This window comes from Pan troglodytes, chromosome 2 (assembly GCF_028858775.2).
Source record: "Pan troglodytes isolate AG18354 chromosome 2, NHGRI_mPanTro3-v2.0_pri, whole genome shotgun sequence".
NCBI classification, from domain to species: Eukaryota; Metazoa; Chordata; class Mammalia; order Primates; family Hominidae; genus Pan; species Pan troglodytes.
In genome coordinates this window covers 14,723,891-14,743,302 of record NC_086015.1, presented here as the reverse complement: position 1 = coordinate 14,743,302, position 19,412 = coordinate 14,723,891, and the positions used below count along the sequence as shown (strand labels likewise).

Below are 19,412 nucleotides of genomic sequence, written 5' to 3'. Positions count from 1 at the left end.
GCCACTCTCCAAACTGGATCTCAGGCTCTAAATGATTCATGTGTCAGGCTGCAAATAGTACCTTTCGTTCTGGTGCCTCCAGTTTGCTTGGGAAAGCATATAGCCTCCTCAGCACTTTGGAACTTGATGCCGAGGCTGAGATGTGGTCCTGTTTGCTAAATTTAGGGTTGGCTGTTCCTGTGTGTAAACAGGATGCTGCAGAGTTGGGGGGGACAGGGCTTGTCTCCTTCTTTATTCATATGCAGTTGGAGGTTTGTTTCCTTCTTGGTAAACTGGAAAGAAACCTGGGATAGGAATGAAGAGGTGTGCATTTGGGTTTTGACATTCTCTTCAACTGGCTGTGTGACTTCTCCAAGTCTTGGCTTCCTGCTTGTAAGACAGAGACATCAATCTCAAAAGCAAACCCCAGGTTGTAATGAAGCTTCTAGGTTTGTTGGACTCTGCACATCCAATAAAGATTGCATGGGGCCATCGTATGGGACCACCTGCAATCTTTAGGCTCGCAGATGGGGCATGAGGAGATGTCCATTGGCCCTGACTTCATCCCTGGGCAGCTAAATTTGGGCGCCTGGGTCTCAGAGATGCTCTTTTGCTCTCTTTTGTCCCTTGGCACTTAGGACGGACCCAGCATATAGCAGACTCTCAGAAAAGTAGTCATTGGGTGCATAAGGGCACCATTACAGTGACAAAGATCAGCCCATCCAGCCAATCCCACAAGGAAAAATCACTAGAGGGAAATATCCCAAATAACCCCCCATCTTGCCTGTAGGTGACCAGTACAGCAGGATCCCTGGGAGAGCAGGAACGATGGCCTGGAGTTACATTTTTTAAATTTAATTTGTTGCCACCCTTTGAACCCACCTCACCCTAGCTTCACCTGCATAAACATCTGTTAGAGGGAGCCGAGGCTGTAATGTCTTCACATTAGAACAGAGTCCACCATGGAGACAAGCAAATGCACAAGAACTTTCTCCACTTTTAGGTTTACTGAACCTAAGAGTAACCCACACAGAAGTCTGCTCCTGAAAACTTTGCAACAGATAGGATCTTCACGGGAAAGCTTGACTGCCTCGTTTTCACCACCTGTGCCCACGTTAGACCCCCATCTCCCTTACCACCATAGCACCATAGCACATGTAATTCTGCTATACATCTGCCTTGATCACTGCTGCATTTTTCGCACCTAGTGCAATGCTTGGCACATGTGTATAAGCTCAATAAGTATTTGCTGCTTTGTTGGCTTGGTGAGTTAATTAATGGAGCAGACAAACCTCTGAAATTTCAGTGGCTTAGTGTATAAAAGGTTTATTTCTTGCTCATGCAAAGTCTCTTCTGCATGTGGTGACTCAGGGACCTCCTGGTTCTGTCATCTCAACTTAGGTAGGGCCCTGCAAGTCTCCATGGCAAGGAGGGGAGAGACAAAGGAGGAACATCAGTGGTTATCTGTGTCAGCCTAGAAATGATATGCATCCCCTTGGCTCATGGCCCATCAGCCAGAGCAAGTCGGGTGGTCCCAAGTTAATAGCACAGGGGGTTGGGGAATGCAGGGAAGTTCCTTGGCTATTTGAAGTGCCCTCACTGCTGCCCCACACTTTGAGCTAAGGCCCCACCAGGGTACGGCCCTTGAGCATTCAACTCAGGCTCACCAAGCAGCTGTGTGTGCCAGATCCTGCCCAGGGGCTTTTGCAACATTTCCCTCATGATCCCCTCCCAACACTCCAGGGAAGTAGAAAATACTAACTGCAATTAGCAGAGGAGGATGCAGAGGCTCATGGTGGTCAACCACTTGCCCAAGTTCACACGGACACCAAGGAGCAAAGGCAAGACTCGAACACAGGTTGGTTTGCTATTTAACTCCAACCCCAGGGCTTTCTCTGTCATGGCCCAGAGACATTCTGGGTATAGACAGTCAAAGGGGCCTTCGAGACAAGGAAGGGATGGGACCAGAGAACACAAGGGAACGTGGTAAGGAGAGAAGAGCGGAAAGGATCAGACACAGCCTGGCAGTGGCTGGAGAAAACGTATCTGTCATCTTCCCATGGTGTTGTTCAGGAAGGAAGCACTGGACTGGGAGAAATAGCTACTTTTACTGACCAGAGATGAAGAAAGAAGATGCCTTCTAAACAGGGCTTAATTTATTGGCTGCCTCGCACAAAAGTCCTTTGGATGCTCAAGAGAGTCATTTAGATTTTGTCTCATCTTTGAGAAATGGGGACCGTCACTCCTGCTCTCAGGTTATTTTTGAAATGAGCACTTTCTCCCCACAGAGAACCTGTTATTCAGAGTACCTGTTTTTCCCCAGCAACTTCTCTCTTTTTTTGGTCTAGTTGAATCCCAGAGGGGATAATAAATATATGGAAACCAAATAAAAGGAAAGACATAAAAACAAACTCCGTTTTCAACAAACTACTTCTAACAGTTGGGTTCAGGGTTGCTAACAGGTCTTCAACTGCTCTTAGCAAACCCTTAAGAGGCTCTGTTCTGAATACAATTACCGCAATTTGGAGAGGTCCTTTGCTAAGGTGCTAGCCTCCACAGACAACTACCCAGCCCAGGCCTGTTTGAGTCAGGGGAGCAGGCTCTGTTGGGCAGCTCTCCAGAGTGACCCATGGAAGACCACTTGGGCACGGGGCAGTGCTTACCTTGAGAAAGTTTGCCTTTCTACCACCTCCACATCTGCCTCTCTAGCCCTAGAACTTACATGCCCTAGTTCTGCCCCACTTGTGTTTCCTGGGACAATCTATAGGGGCACCTGTTTTATCAAATATCTCACTCAGCACATAAAAAAGTAGGCCACTGATTTGTTTCACAGAACCTGAAGCCTTAACCGTCAATTTCAGGTTGTGTTACATCAGGTCATAGGTGGCTGCCATAGCTGGGGAAGTGTGGAAACCAGGACAAGACTTTGGTCCAGGGGCCCACAAGTGTTGGTTGGGGAAGGTGCGTGGAGGCGCAGAAACTCTCCCAGAAAAGCATCCCTGCTGCTCTGATCATGTCACACGCTGCTTGAGCCCACCCATGGCTCCCTGTGTCCATTAGGATGAAATCCAACAAATCCCCATCATGCGTCTTCTGAGGACTATAGTGTTCCATCCTCTACTCATTCCGGCCTGTATCCCATGCTTTCAGTGTCCCGCATCACACTCCAGGGGCTGAGTCACTTCCAGTTTCTTCCATGTCCCATGCTGCTGTCACCTGTTTGCCTTTGCTCCTGCCGTGCCCACTTCCAGGCATGCCCTTCCTCTCTCTCCCATTCATGCACACATATGTGCACACACATACACACATATGCACACACATAGACACATGCACACACACGTATACACATACACACATGCATGCATATGCATTGCTATAGATTGAATGCTTATATCCCTCTCAAATTTCTATGTTGAAATCCTCACCCCCAAGGCAATGGTACTAGGATGTGAGGCCTTTGGAAGGTGATTAGGTCATGAGGATGGAGCCCTCATGAATGGGATTGGTAACCTAAAAAAGCAACACCAGAGAGTTTCCTTACCCCTCCCATCATGTGAGGACACGGTGAAAAGAAGGTCCTCTACAAACCAGGAAGTGGGCCTCAACAGATACCAATTCTACCAGCGCCTTGCTCTTGGACTTCCCAGCCTCTGGACAGTGAGAAACACATTTCTGTGGTTTATAAGCCACCCAGTCTATGGTATTTTGTTGTAGCTGCCTGGACAGACCAAGACACACTACACAAGCACGTGCTCACACACACTGTCCTCTAGGACCACTCTACTCACTGCCTAAGATTAAACTCCAGATTGCCTCATCCCAGAGGCCTCTCTGGCTGACCTTGGGCTAAGAAAAGGGAACTTTGTCAGTCCTGCCTTGTTTCCCCCTCATACAGGCCAGTGAGCTTGGATGGAGAGTGGTGGGGGGTGTCTCATTCATCTGTGTCCCCTTCCAAAGGAGACTTTGCTACGTTCTACATTTAGCCAACAGAAAGTCTTGGGCAGAAAATATAAGGAAAAGGACAAGGGCCATCATGATTCATTCTTTTCTGATTTATTTTTCTTGAAAAGTATAGCAGCATTAAAGAAAAAGAAAAAAAAGAGACACAACACAGAACTGTTTTCATTCTCTATTTTTCCTTCTCCTTGTCCACATTTTTTTTTTTTTTGAGACAGATCCTCGCTTTATCACCAAGGATGGAGTGCAGTGGCACAAACTTGGCTCACTGCAATCTCCGCCTCCTGGGTTCAAGCGATTCTCCTGTCTCAGCCTCCCAAGTAACTGGCATTACTGTGTCTCAGCCTCCCGAGTAGCTGGGATTACAGGCACCTGCCACCACACCTGGCTAATTTTTCTATTTTTAGTAGAGACGGGGTTCCACCAAGTTGGCCGGGCTGGTTTCGAACTCCTGACCTCAGGTGATCCGCCCACCTTGGCCTCCTGAAGTGCTGAGATTACAGGCCTGAGCCACTGTGCCCGGCCCTCCTTGTCCACATTTATACACAACTTAATAGTTGTAATCAGTGCTGACAAACTTGGCATTTCCCCTGCTAATGAGAACATTTCTCCTGGTTCCATTCTTGGGCTCAGTCCTGGGTAGGCACAGGAAGCTTCTACCCTGAGCTGGAGCCGGTGGCAGCCCTTTTCCTAAAACCCTCCCTGCCAGGTGCTTGGGTTCCAGTTCCATTCCAGGTGCCACCCCAAATCCTTCCTCCTCTCTCCACCTCCAGTACCCCCAAGTATCACTCCACATAGGTGCCTTTGTTCCTTAGTGGGAGGGACTTGGCATTCATGGAGCCCCTATGACATGCTTAGTGCTTTCCATAGAGCAGCCCAGTTAATGCCTGCAACAGCCCTGCAAGGCAAGTACTATATCCCTTGCCCTACATATGTGGAAACTGAGGCTCAGAAGTGAGGCAGCTTCTCCACCAATCCAACCCTCCAACCCTGAGGCCTGGGACCTTGACTGTTCCTGAATCGTCTGATCCCAAATCACCCACCTGGTACCCCAGGCACCTAACAAACACAGGGCTGCCAGATGGCTACGCACACTCCTGTTAGGGGCCAGTTCTCCAGGTCAGGGGTAGAGTCGGGCTCTAACCGTGAAGTGTGTCCTTTCTGAGAGTAGGGAAAGGTTTGGCTGAAAGCACAGAGGCACCGGACAGTCAGGACAGTGTGATCTCGGGAAAGTTCCTTCACCCCGTCTCAATTTCCTCATCTGTGAAGTGGCATCTACCTGATGGATGTTGTGAGATTAAATGAGCTGGTGAAAGCAAAGCATCCAAACAGTGCCTGGCACATAGCAAGCTCTACATAATTGCCAATATTGTGATTATTATCATCATCTCTGACTGTGGTACCTCATTTCTAGCCTGAATATGCTCACCCCTAGTCTTCTGGACTCTCTACTATTTTTAATTAGGGAGTTGAAGCCTCACGAGTCATGGGGTTTCCTGATAGATAAAGATGATTGCAGCCACACTATGTGCCAAGTGTTTTTTTTTTCTTTTCTTTTCTTTTTTTTAAATTATACTTTAAGTTCTAGAGTACATGTGCACAACGTGCAGGTTTGTTACATGTGTATACATGTGCCATGCTAGTGTGCTGCACCCATTAACTCGTCATTTACAATAGGTATTTCTCTTAATTCCATTTTTAATGTCCATCCCTGGCAACAACATTGCAAAATAGGAATCACTACCACCAGTGTTTAGATGAGAAGATGGAGGTTCAGGGTTCCGTGGTGGGCCAGAGGCAGGGCCAGAAATCGCATTCGGCTCAATGAGGCAGCAGGACCCCGGCTGTCCCATTCACCTTCCTAGCTTCACTGGATGATATAGTGCTCAGTGCATGGAGCCACGGGGCCCACTGGGCCCTCCTCCTTAAGGATTCTGATGAGCGTTCTATTATTACTTGGATGGTGTGACACCCTTTTCAGCAAGGAGCAGTGGGAGTAGAGTGGGTGGATTTGATTTTCTAAATCATCCCGGCTGTTGGCCTAGAGAGGCCGAAAAGACCAGTACCCTGTCGTCTGGGCCCGTCCCAGAGCCTGTAACCTCAGCACAGGTGCTGGTTACCATGGCGGCCATAGCACCTCTTCCCAGGTCTCTGGACAGTTCTCTTGGGAAAGCTGGGGTAAAAAGGTTTTCTCAACCCTTCCTTCCTATCACCTTATTCACTCATCTCCACTTACGTTTAGAGGCCTGCTCCATGCCAGGCTCTGTGATAAGCAGTAAGGATACAGAAGTGAGCCAAAAAGATACAGTCTCCTCCCAACAGGAGGAGGAAGAGGATCAGAAAGACACAGCCCCCTCCCAACAGGAGGAAGAGCTCCAGAAAGACTCAGTCCCCTCCCAACAGGAGGAGGAAGAGGACAAAAAAGACACAGCCCCCTCCTAGCAGGAAGAGGAAGAGGACCAAAAGATGCAGTCCCCTCCCAACAGGAGGAGGAAAAAGACAGGCCTGACAGCAGGGCCCTCAGGGAAAGATGCAGGCCACAGAAAGACAGAGCGTGCCTTCTGTCCTTAGAAGACAAGATGAAAGCTGAGATCTGAATAAGTGCATTTGGTGTTGGGGGAACAGGGAGGAGGCCAGCGTGGCTGGAGCCGGGTGAAGCTGGGGAAGAGGGAGAAGATCCCCTTAGCTACTAAGACAAGAACAGCAGAGTCGTCCTCAACTCTCTCCTCACCCTCACATCCATCGACTTATCTACATTCCCTTCTAAAAGTTTCCCAAACCCATCCCTTCTTATCCAGCCCTGGGTGCTTACTTTGGGTCAGTGTTCCCCTTCTCTGTGTGATGTTGCCATGGCCACCTCTCCAACTGTCTGCAGCCTCCATCTGCTCTCCTGGAATCTATCCTTTCCCAGCTTTCTGAAACTAATATCTGGCTGTGTCACTCCTCACCTGCAAAACCTTCGATGGCTCCCCATGGTCTATGCTGTGCTGTCCAATTCCGTAGCTGCAAGCCACAGTTGGCTATTTAAAGGTAAATTAATTAAGGTTAAATAAAATGTGAAATGCAGTTCCTCAGTTACATGGACCACATCCCAAGGGCTCAATAGGCTCATGTGGCTAGTGGCTACCATATTGGACAGGATAGTTACAGAATACTTCATCCCAGAAAGTTCTTTTGGACAGCATGGACTCTGTGGGAAACAAAATCCAAATTCTTTGGCCTGATATTTAAGGCCTTAAACAATATGGCCCCAGCTGGCTCATCCCAGCTCATTTCCCACCAGCCCTTCCCACCACACTCAGCTCCAGCATGTCACATGAACCTACAATTCTCAACCCTACCTGTGGTAGTGTCCTCTGTACCTTTCTGGAGTTTACTTGTGCAACACATGCAGAGATGTATGGAGTGTGTATGGACCTGTGTGTATATGTATGTGTGAGTGTGTGTGTGTCTGTGTTAGTGTGTATGTGTGTATTTTCTCATTTTCCTCCCTTTCTTACACTAAGGTTTCTTTGGGGGATGACAAAAATGTTATGAAATTAGATTATGGTGATGGTTGCACAACTCCATAAATATAGTAAAAGTCATTGAATTGTTACTTTAAATGAGTGAACTTTATAATATGTAAATTATATTTCAATAAAGCTATTTTTAAAAAGAATGTTACGTATACTGATATATACTGGTTTGCATCTTGTTTGTTCAAGAGAGCCTGGCACTCTTTCCCCATCACTGAATACAGAGCTTCCTCATTCTTTATATAGCTGCAGAGTATTTCACTGTATAAATGTTCCATCATTTATCTACCGTGTCTCCAGCTGATGGCCTCTTGGGGGTGTTTCCGGCCCTTTACTATTCTGGACAATGCTGCAAGAATAGCATGTTCCAGGCGTGCACTGGTGTATCCATGGAACAAATTTCTCCAAGTGGGGTTGCTGGATTGCAGAGTAGCTGCAGTTGTCATTTTGACAGATGTTGCATAGCTCCCTCCATGGAGCTGAACAGAGTTACACATTCCCACCTGCAAAGGATGAGAGCACACGTTTCCCCAAGCCTCACCGATAGCTTGCATCAGACTCATATGGTCTATCAGTGCGCTTTTAAATACATTACTCTTATAAGGGAGCTTGAGCAGCTTTATAGATATTTAAAAGGCTTTTGGATTTATTTTGGGGGAAACTGCCTGTTCATGTCCTTTGCCCATTTTTTATTAGATTGCTGATCTTTTCCATCTTGATTTCTAGACGTTCTTTATACATTGTGGTTATTAAACCTTTGCAATACATTTTTTCCAATTTGTTTTTTGTCTTTTGTTTTATTTGCCACATAGAATTTTAAAAGATTTTAAAAATCTTGTTAAATTCATCAATCTTATCTTTTCTGGCTTTTGGATTTTTTGAGTATCAGAAAGGCCTTACCCACTCCAAATTTTAAAGGGAGTTTGCCCAAACTTTGACACTTCCTGGCTCCATGCTTTTGCAATTAAATTAAAATTAAATTAAAATTGTGATCCACTTGACATTTGGTCCACGTGGCATTTCAAGGGGTGTGCATTGGTGTATGGTGTATGGATCGAACCATCCTTTTCCACATGATCACCTGTTTGTCTCAACGTCATATATTAAGTATTTACACCCCACTGATTCAAGATGTTGCCTTTATCATATACTAATGTCCTGGGTGAACTGGAGCCTATTTCTGGACTTTCTATTCTGTTCTACTGGTATGTCTATCTCTTCATGCACCAAGACCACACTAGTATAATTATTGCAGTTTTAGGGTATAAAACAAAATTTAATCCAACTCCTCTGTGAAGCTTTCTAAGATATCCTTAAACAACTCAAAGTTTAACTATGATGCTCTCCTGGATTTTGTTTCCCCATAAACAAACCCCAAGACAAGGATTCAAGTACAAGCAGTTTAATTGCGAATTGATTCCAGAAAATACCAGTGAGGGGAGAGGAGTGGCAGGGAGGGAAAGGCCAACAAAGGATGCATCATTAAGCAACCCACCACTGGGGGCCACCGGAGCTCAGTCCCACCAGGGTCCTCGGGGCCTCAGAGTCATCCTCCCCAAGGGCAAGGGAGCTGGAGAATGTACACACCAACTCCCATCAGTTACTTGTTGAGGGCTGCTCACAGCGGGTACCAACTCTCCACCAGGTCTGGCTTGCCCAGTATGTGGGCTGATGGTGTGTCTGCTGTCAGAAAAGGGTTATCAGGCAAAGAGTTACACATGTTTGCCCAGAAGACTGGAATGAGGCAATACCAGCACCTTTGTTGGATGCCATGCCAAGTCACCCCATCAAAAGGATGCTAGATCTTCTCTAAAGATGATGTCTAAAGACCAAATATTTATCGGAGAAAAGCCCTTCTTCCTCCCCTGGACTCAGCAGCCCTCCTCACCTCCACCTTCTTCCTTTTACTTCTTGGGGTCCCACCCAGTAAAGAGGATCAACCTAAGCCCTCAGAAAGGTCCTGCCCTTTGGAGGCAGCAGTCTGATCTCTGAGTAGCCGTGTTCGGCCCTTTCTACCCACAGAATGCATCTGGCCTGTCTGGGACATCACAATCCACACACACAGCCTGAAGACTCCTCTCCATCCCCAGTGTTGTCTGCAGTTTTCTGACATGACAAGGTTTCCTGCTTACAACTGCACTCACTATTCCAGCAGCTACTCTGGCAAATATTAAATCTACGGTCAATTTAAGTCCTCAGTGTTCTCCGTCAAATACATGGCTTTCAAGTTAGATGGAGATTTCCATCTGAACTTGAGGGATTGCATCCTTACTACCACAAATCAGGACAGGCTCTTTGTCCTCATTTAATTCCATCTTAATAAACACAGTCCAATGGTGCTATCAGTCCTTTAAGATATCCATGAGCCAGAGTTGGCCTTCCATGCCACACTGGCCTAGGTTCAGCCAAATGGTCATACTCTTTCTTGCAGAAGTGCAGTCAAATGCATTTCCCTTATTTCTAGCCCCACCCCTCAACCACCACCACCATCTCTATCTGTGCCTACCTTCCCTTACTACAGAACCCAGCTAAAATGGCCCAGGTTTCCTTTCCTGAACATTTGGGTTTGTGCAAACCTGAGCTTGTGTGGGTCCATCTTCTTTCCTGGGCTCCCCATGAGCCCAGGAACACGTGTGTTGGATCAGTGGATGGATGAATCCTCAGCTCGGCTCCCAGGACCTATGCTGCGAGCTCACCTTCCCTCCTGCCTCTCTCCTGTGCCTCACTTTGCCCCACACCCCTCACACCCCTTCCCTTCCATGCGTTTCCGTGCCCCGATCATGTGCTCTGTCTGCCTGACATGCCTTGCTCCTGTTTCCTTGTGCTCTTAGAAACATCCTTCTAGGATGGATGGGAGTCAGCTGGCCTGGCTCTTCCCCTTTCTAGATCAGTGCCTTTGCTGATCTGTGACTTTGTTTCGTCAACTGCAAAATGGGGATGGGAAAATGATCTGAAGTCAGGTTCCCCAGAAGCAGAGCCTGAGATGGGGATGCTTATGTGTGGGGTTTACTGGGGGTATGCTCACAGGAGAAATCTATAGTAGAAGAAGACAGGCAGGATGGGGGCCAGCGAAGATGAGGTTCCCAGAGAAGTCCACTCTCAGCCTGATCCCATGCGGACGACAGGTGTGTGAATTGCACCACAGAGGTGCGGAGGCTGTTGCCACCCAGTGGTTCCTGTAAGCCAAGGACAACATCCCCGGGAGAAGGGAGCAAGTGTGAGAAGCCGGCACCTCCACAGAGCTAGGGGGCTGGGGAGGCTGGGGTATCAAGAGCCTCGCTCACAAACACCTGCTCTATAGCATTGCTGGGGGGATGAAATCAGTATATTTCAAATACTAAGAAGAGTAATTGACATTTAACAGAGTTTAATGATTGTTTCTGTCATTTTGTTACTTTTTCTTTAAAACCCAGCTAAAACTCCACCTCTGAAGTCTTCCTCACTGGCCATTTAGAGAATTAATTACTCCTTTCCCAGGCTATGTCAGCACTTGGTGTATTTGTCCTTTTTATTTAAGTTTTTAAATTGCACCAGTAAAACACAGAAATATTGTTGTAACAGGATCTGAAATAGAGTAGAATGTCCTCCTCTCTAACCCACATTCTCCCTGGGAGGAAAACCCTGTTAAATCTTTGTTGGTGGCACTTTGTAACTTGAGTATATCATCCTGCCTTGTTTAGGAGGAACTGAAGTTTCCTGGCCACATTTAGAGTCTTTTAATGGGAAAGACCTGGCTTGTAATTCCTTTAACCCCTGCTCGAGAAATGCCTGCTTAGAGTTGAGCCAAACTTTCTTGATCATAGTGGGGTGGGGTGTCAGAAACACATTTCCAGCCTCCGTGCCCTGGAGATTGCCGCTCAGGAGACCTGCACAGGGCCAGGAATCTCTTTCCAGATTCTGGTAACAAGTTCTTCTGGTAAATTAGGTGAAAATCCAGCTTGGAGAACGTTGTGTTAAAGGTGGCTTCCATCATATGAACATCTTGCTTATCAATTAGTTTAGATGCCTCCCTTTTGCTTCATAGAATGATACTTTGGGTATGGGCACACACTTTTACTGTGGCTACAATAGTAGCGCATGGTCATTGTGGGAACTAGCATATTTTTAAAGTCACCTTTAGCTCCAGCACATGAAAACCACGTATAAGGGGCATTCACAGGCCCCATGCATATTTTCCAAGTCTGGCCCTGGGACCACCCCGCCATTCCCAGTTTTGTTCTCGGATATTTCCATCCCCTGCTTCTGCTACAGACTGACGGGAACCAGGGCTCCTTTCTCTTCTCTTTATGAACTTGGGGATGACAGGTGCACCTGCTCACCAAGCACCAGCCACTTCCCCGTCTCTTCCTCATCCTGCAGAGGAAAGTGGCCATTTCCCCCATTGCCTGCTGCCCTCACCATCTCTCAAGAAGGCCTCAGGTTTTAAGAGTGTCAGGGCCCTATTTTTAGTGGACTGAGACTTCTCCTGGGTGGCCAGATTGTTGCAGCTTCCTCATGACCAGATGTGTGTCTATGTTGGCAGTGGAGCCTCCTGTGGCCTCAGTCTGCACATGCTGGTCACCTCGCGTAACCTTTGCTCCATCCGGGTAATTCTGCATGTGCGAGTGCACACACACACATACACGCACACACACATTGCCTGCCCATTCTCAGAGAAGGACACTGAGGCTCAGCAAGGACAGCTGACCTGTCTAAGCTCCCACACACAGTAGGGACAGAACCAGAACAAGGACTGGGATTTGATCCCTCACCTCCCACCCTTCCCACTCCTGTCAGTTGCAGTGAGGTGCTGTTCCCACTCCATTCCCATGACTTCTGCATGTCTGAGGTGGACATGACCCCCGACATCCTGCCAGAGTGAGGAGAGGGCTGTGTGTGTATGTCTGTGTGTGTCATGAACAACATTGATCTTCCACCTATTCACCCAGAGCCCAGCAGCTGCCAGCCTGCTAGCCAAAACTATGGCAGCTATAACTCTGTTTGACCTTCTCAAAGTTTAAAATTTTTTTATCAGTTGGTAACATTTAAAAACCAAGAGTATTCACATAGAAATCCAGATGTCCACCTTCTCTGGAAAAAAATGGAAAACTGGCAGTCCAGGCCCACATCCCTGCTTAGCCACCATCCAGTGGAGTTGGGTAGTGGCTGTACCCATTTGACACCACAGATGCCACAGTCCGCACTACTCCCTATTACCTCCCCATACAGAGCCAGTGCCTGCTGCTGTTTGCCACCTCACATACACTGTTGCTTTTTCTTATTGGTGGATTCCAGAGGAGAAAGCCATAAGCCAGAACCAGCCCACCTCCCTAGGTAATGCCTGGTCCTTCTACATATTTGAGTTTGAAATCCCTGCCATCCCTCAAGCCCCTACCCAATAATCTATAAATCTCAGAGCCTTGGCATACAGTAGATGCTGAAAAAGAACTGTAGCCCCCATTTACTGAGTGCTTATCCTGGGTGAGGCTGTGGAACCTATCACCTTTTAACAGATGAACCAACGGGCTCAGAGTTGAAGCTATGCCCAAGGTGAGTTTTGTCACTAGGACTTTTGTGGTGTCACTCACTTTTGCACTGAGCTACCTCTCATGGTGCGGCTTTTCATGCCTATTCTTTTTGCCTTCTCAATTTGCTTGCTGGTTTCAGAAGGTTTCATAAAAGATAGTAATTAAGGCCAAGCCTCAGCATTGTGGCTGGGCAGAGACTGAGAGAGGAGAAAGGCATTTCACAGGAGGAAAAGAAGAGAGAGGAAGACATGGTACAGTGCTAAGGGTGTGCTAGGAGGGGCACTGGCAACCCAGGTGGGGAAGGAGTGGAAAGGGCACTTGAGGCCAGAGTGTGAAAGGCCCTGCATGGCATACTGGGGCTGTGAGACTTCTGAGAGCACTGGGGAGCTATGAAGGGTTTTAGAGCAGGACTGGGCATGATGAAGGCTAGCGTGGCAGCAGAATGGAGGCAGAGAGGATGGCGCTGTGAGAGTCCAGAAAAGAGGTGTCGGGGACCTGAAGAAGAGCCCTTCAACAGAGAGAAGAGCAGATTCCAGGCCCCATCAGGGAGGACATGGTGCTGGGGTGGGCTGAGGGACAGTGCCTGGAGCTGGCCATCTGGAGGCACTGCAGTGCCATTAGCTGGGACGAGGATGGTGGGAGGAGATATGGATTGGGTGCATCCCTGGGGTGATGTCCTCTGGGTGCCCAGGGAGAGGACAGGGCCGCGGCAGGAGATGCAAGTGCTGCCTGCCAAGCTGAGCGCCAAGCAGCGAGAAGGGAGTGCTCTGGGCCAAGAAGGGCCTGGAGACACCCCTGTCACACCTGCTGGATCGCCTTCTCCACTGGCCTCCCTGGCCCCCTCTCTCCTTCCTATGCCTAAGCCTCCAGGCGTGAATGTCCTCTGCCCCATCCCAGGGCTGCAGAGAGCAGGCCATGTTGAATTTTGGCCCTATGAATGGGCATCCCTGCCACTCCCAGGAAGCAGATGTTCCAGATACTGAGACCCCAGGGTCCCCCCAAGCTCTTCAACTCGTCAGAGCAAGGCCTGGGAAAGAGAATTACTATGGTCAGGCCCTCCCCTCCCCATCTCCTCACTTCCTGCGAGCAGTGCATTTGGCTTTATATAAAGCCAATAAATAAATAAACAAGCCGGCATGATTAATTGATGGTATGGAGCAGACCCAGGCACTGGGAGTCAGGTGGCCTGGCTTCCTGGTGGAGCTCGGCTTTTCAAGACCTGGGGCCTGAGCCAAGGAGGGGAAGCCTGCTTTGGGGAGGTGCTTTCGGTGCGTGTCTGGGGTTTTCAACTTTCTCTTCAGGCAGGGCCACTGTCCTGGACTCCTCCAGGCCCTAAGGAGGGCCAGACTGGAGGCTGGGGGGCTGAGCGTGTCCTTGCCCGCTGCCCTAACCTTTCTCGCCTCTGAGGGCCCTTAGGCTAAGCTCCCTGGGATTGGACCAGCGGTCCTCTCCTCCAAAGCGGGTCTCCCTATCTGCCTACTCCACACCCAATTCGCTCCACTCCGTGTGGCCAGTTCACAGGCTCGGATGTGCTGGGGAGGCTTGGGGCACCCTGACCCCTGGGGAAGAATGGGGAGGATGCCTCCCAGGGCCAGGCTGGCTGTGGGGGTGGGGCAGGGACAGGGGCCGGTGCTGATGGAGGTACCTGGAGACACGCCCCGGGGCAAGACTGGATACCCTTCCCCGCAGCCCCACTGGTGCGCGCGGAGGAGGACGCGGGCGGGACCGCGCGCTCCGGTCCCGCGGGGCGCTCTCCGTGAGGAGTTTGGGGAGGGCCGAGGGGGAGCGCGCGGGGAGGAGGGAGCAGGGAGGGCGGGAGGGGGAGGCGGGCAGAGCGCAGTGCAGCGGTGGCAGAGGCGGCGGCGGAGGGAGGGAGGCGGGCGGGCGGCGGCGGGGCCGCGGGGCAGGCGAGCGCGGGGCAGCCGCGGCAGAGGAGCCGCAGCCGCAGCGGGGCCGGGCCGGGCCGGGCGCGCACCAGCGGCAGCGGCGGCGGCAGCGGCGGCGGCAGCATCTCGCTCTCGGAGCCGGCGCAGGTGAGGCAGGGGCGGCCGGGCCCGGGCTCTGGGCCTCTTCCCCTCTCGCTCGGTCTCTTGTCACTTTCTCTCCTGGCTTCCCTTCCGCGGGCGCTCGGCCCCGGAGACCCTCGCCGGGCCAGGGCGGGAGCATGAGCCGGAGCGTGTCTTGGTCCCTTCGCCCCGCGGAGGCAGGCGCCTTGTCAGCAGTGACCTTGAGCGGGCACCAGGCGGCGGGCGGGGCGGGCCGGGGTGGGCGTCCGCGGACCCGGCGCCTGCGGGTGAGGGAAGGGGGCGCGCCTTGCGCCTGCTGCGCGAAAACTTTCCGGGCTCGGAGCAGCCCCGGAGCTGGGGGGCGTCCGGGACGCTAGAACCCCCTATTTCTTCTTCCCAGATGGCTCCGACTTCCCCACCTGGCTTCTCGTCAGTGTGGGGGCCCCCTTTCTCCTGGCTCTGGTTCCTGCAGGCTCGGGACAGGTTGAGAGCTGCAGAGACTCACCCTAGGCTGGGGGCTTCTCCCTTCCCCAAACGTGATTTGCAGCTGCTAAGATAAGAGCACAGGTGCCAGGAGAGCTAGGAGAGCACCTCTGCCAAGTGCTCTCCGCATCTCCGGCCTCACCTTTTCCTAGCTCCCCTCCTCCTGGCCCCCCTGGCCACAGCCCTTACCCCAAGCACACACGGGTCCCCCACCTGGTGACACAAGAGCTCGGAAGTCCCACATTCAGTGGGTCCTCAGATCCACAGCGTGATTTTTCAGCCCAGTGCCTAAGCCTCCTTCGGAAGGTGGACTTGGGCAGGTGCCTCAGGCCCTCAGGACGGGCCAGTATAGCATGTTTCGGGACACCCGGACTCACCCAGGGCCTGGCCACCCCTCCTTGCCCTGAGGCCTCAGGAGGACGGGATACTCTGGCCTTTGGTGATGTCCTAGCTGTAGAAGCACTGCTTCCTAGAACATTAGCCTTGGGAAAGGGACATGAGGCCCAGAGAGGGTGAGTTGGCCTCAAGGTCACACAGCAGGGGGCAGGAGTGAAAACTGGGCTTTCTTATAACGGGTTAGAGTGGATGGAGAGGACTGCTGTTTGGTTCCTACATCTGAGGGATTTGGGCTCCGGGACACTGTCTCTTACTAGCTGTGTGACCTCTGGCAAGTCGCTTCCGCTCTCTGACTCAGTTTCCCCACCTTCTAGGGCTACTCTAATGGCTGAATGAGTTAATATTCTTAAAGTTCTCACCGTTATGCCCATGCTTAGTGTATGGTCTGTATCCAAAACATTTTGGCTACCAGCTGGTGTAATTTCCTTTCTGAACCCTGGAAGGGAAGCCAGAGAGGGTTAATCATTCCCGTGCCCTTCCTCTTCTCTGTGTGGGCTGGTAGGGGGCAGCACCTGCTGGGCTCTTGAGCATCTGTGCCTGTCTATAGAATGTTAGGTAGAGACAAGATGTCCCAATGCCCTCAGAAGCCCACTGGAGCCACTGGGTGGGCTAACTCTGGGCTGTGATTTCCTGCTGCTGCCATGGCAGAAACCAATACCTGATGTCTAACGGAAATGACGACAAAACCCAGCCATGGCGCCAGGAAGAGGCCCCCTCTGCATACAGTCTGGTGGGAACAGCATCATCTTCAGTCCTCCTCCATCTGTACCACTCTTCTCCACACCTCTGTGCGAGGTCATTCCTTCCCCCAGGGGTACTATTGGCAACAGAGGAGATGGCAGAGGGGTGGGGCTCATTCATTCATTCATTCATTCACTCACTCACTCACTCACTCACTCACTCACTCCCTAAGCCTTGATTCTTGCCTTCTGTGAGTCAGGAGGCACTTAGAAATACAGAGAGATCAACCACAGCTAGCGGAAATCAAGCTCCTACCAGGTGCAAGCACTTACTAAGCACTCTCAGAGACACACTCATTTGTTCATTTGATAAATTTGTGTTAAGAACCTAATATGTGCTCAGCACTGTTTGATGTGCCAGAGGCATATTACTAAATAAAACAGACCTGGTCCCAGCTACGTAGGCTGGCTATATAGTTTGTCATCCAAACTGAGATACCTTGAGAGTGAGAGAGGGCACGATTAATAAAAATACCAGGACTACAGAGCATAAACCAGGAAGGTCCAACCACACTGGGCTGCAGGGCCACTCTGCAACCTTGTGGAGTTTATATACCAGTGTCTGGGGAGAAAGGTTAATATTTTTTGAGCAATTATTTTTTGCCAGGCTGTGTACGAAGCGCTTTTGGGGTTTCATCTGATTTAATCCTCACAATGCTGTGAAGCCGGTGTTACCATCTACATGCAGCTGGTTAGTAGTAGAGCTGGGACCACCTCTGCTACTGACCTGCTGGGCTACCATGCTTCCCTAGAAATGGGTGAGACCCAGAGTCCAAGCGCTTGCACTGTCTCCAAGAGGACTTGTAGGCAGTAGCACAAACGATGTAATAGATGTGCAGTGGGAGCAGACAGAGTCTGCCTGGAAAAATCAGAGGCAGCTTTCTGGAGCAGGAAACCTGTAACCTGGACCTTGAAACATGAGTTATGACTTTGACAGACTGTGGGGAGGACATTACAGGCCCAGGTTGCTAGGGCTTGGAGGTGTAGGGGTATACGATCTATTTAGGAATACCACCCCCACAATAGGTCCAGATCCAATGGCAACAGGACAAGAGTTAGGTCTGAAACAGCAGGAGTCAGCAGAGATTAAGTCTAAGCCTGGTGCTATGGGACATGGTAAGTTCTGAATTTTAGAAGGATGTTCGGAAGATTTGACTGTTCTGTAGGTAGAGAGCAAAGAGAGAATTTGTTGTGCAGGATTTCTCTTGACAAGAATTTGCTATAACCCAACCCATACTGTGGACTGCCTGAAAGGTCATGGAAATCATTTTGTTATATGGAATCACTGCAGAAGAATTTTGCTAGCATTTGTAACAGCAGAACAGTTTCACTAAGCAAACTGATTGCCAGCAAGAGAAATATTAACCTACTTAAGGGAGAGGATTTTTAGTAGCATAATTTGCAAATAAGAGAATATGCTTATTATAAATTAAATCTTTTCTTTGTGTTAAATTGCATACAAGAAGCTCTAACTTCCTCCTCCCTTCCCTCTTCTTTGTATCTCCCCTGTTGTCATATAAATCTGTTGCAGAGTAATAAAACTGCATTTCTTTAGTAATGTCTTATTTCTCAGACTTTTCATTAATTCAAACTGGCCTCCTTTCCACCCTCTCCAATTAAGTGGAATTATTGAAGCTTTATGGTATCTAAAAATTAGAATCTGCTAACTGAACCCAAAAAAGGGAGCTAACTATTGGGGCCTTGGGATTGAAAAATCAGGCTAGAAATATTTGGGAAGCAGAAGAGAATTGGATGGGAAGGAGGAGGGAGCAGGGCCGGCTTTGTGGATGTGTGGCCTGTGCTAAGAAGGGCTTCCCGCTGGATTTAATGCCCTGCAGTCACCGTACTGCAATTCTTAGCAGTTTTTGAACAGGGGGCTACACGTTTTTATTTTGTACTGGGTCCCACAAATTAGGTAGCTGATACTTGGAAGGAGACAGCAGGGAAGAGGTGGGTGAAGAAAAAGGTAGAAAGAAGAGAAGAGCTATGGATAGGGCAGAGAGAAGAGAAACTAGCATGGTTTTAAGCCCCTGCCACACGCCACTTGCTATGTGAGATGCTTTTCCAGGTGTATGTATTTTCATGGCAGTCCTAAGACGTAGGTGATATTATCATCATTTTAAAATATAGGTTTTATTATTATTCAGTTATGGCGAGGCCAACCACTCAGGAAATGATGGCCTCTAAAAAGAATTTTACTTGAGATTCCTAAGAGGCGAGGCCATGCCATGCCACGCAGGGCCACATGGGGAAGCCCTAGGGTCAGTCAGGAGGCAGAGGGAGTGAGGGGAAGATGGGGTAAGAGTCTTTACTGTGGCATCCACAGGGAGGGATGGGTGAGGCAGGGTAAGCAGGCTTGGGGTTGGCTACTTTGAATAGTTTCAGCAGGCTCTGGGACACAGTGGCTGTTCCTAGTAGTATGGTACCTGCCCCCGGGTGATTAGGGCAGGGCAGTGTGGCCCAGTGGGCAGGGGATCCATAAAGGAAGCGGTTGGGAAGATGGGCTGAGCATTTATGAAAGGGGCCCTCATGGGCCAGTCATTCACTATGTCAAGTAATTGGCTCTCTCTGGGAGGGACAGCCCCTCCGGGGTTAGCAAGGCCCCAGATGTCAAAGCATCAAATGCAGAAGCTAGAAAACATGGTTATTACAATCCCCATTTGACAGATGAGGAAACTGAGACTCGAAGAGATTTCCATAAACTGCCCAGCCAGAATCACTCAAGTGGAATGGCTGTGCGGGCTGAAAGGTGTGTGCTGATCCGGAGTTCTAGGAAATGGCAGATGTTGGGATGGTGTGGGAGTGGGCCCCATAAATAGCATCTCT

At 49.7% G+C, this 19,412-nt stretch overlaps 1 protein-coding gene across 9 annotated transcripts in view; it reads left to right on the top strand.

Annotated features, from left to right (window-relative positions):
• Positions 1-14,930: 14,930 nt before the first annotated feature.
• The window catches only part of ATP2B2 (ATPase plasma membrane Ca2+ transporting 2), a 383,942-nt gene continuing 379,460 nt past the window's right edge, over positions 14,931-19,412 (top strand). For 4 of the 9 annotated variants that reach the window (XM_063805432.1, XM_063805430.1, XM_063805431.1 and 1 more), the window contains exon 1: positions 14,932-14,994. The gene's annotated coding sequence lies outside the window, so the exon portion shown is untranslated. Of the gene's footprint in view, positions 14,995-19,412 lie in introns of all 9 variants that reach the window. The other 5 variants (XM_063805436.1, XM_063805434.1, XM_063805435.1 and 2 more) reach the window with 3 other exon arrangements.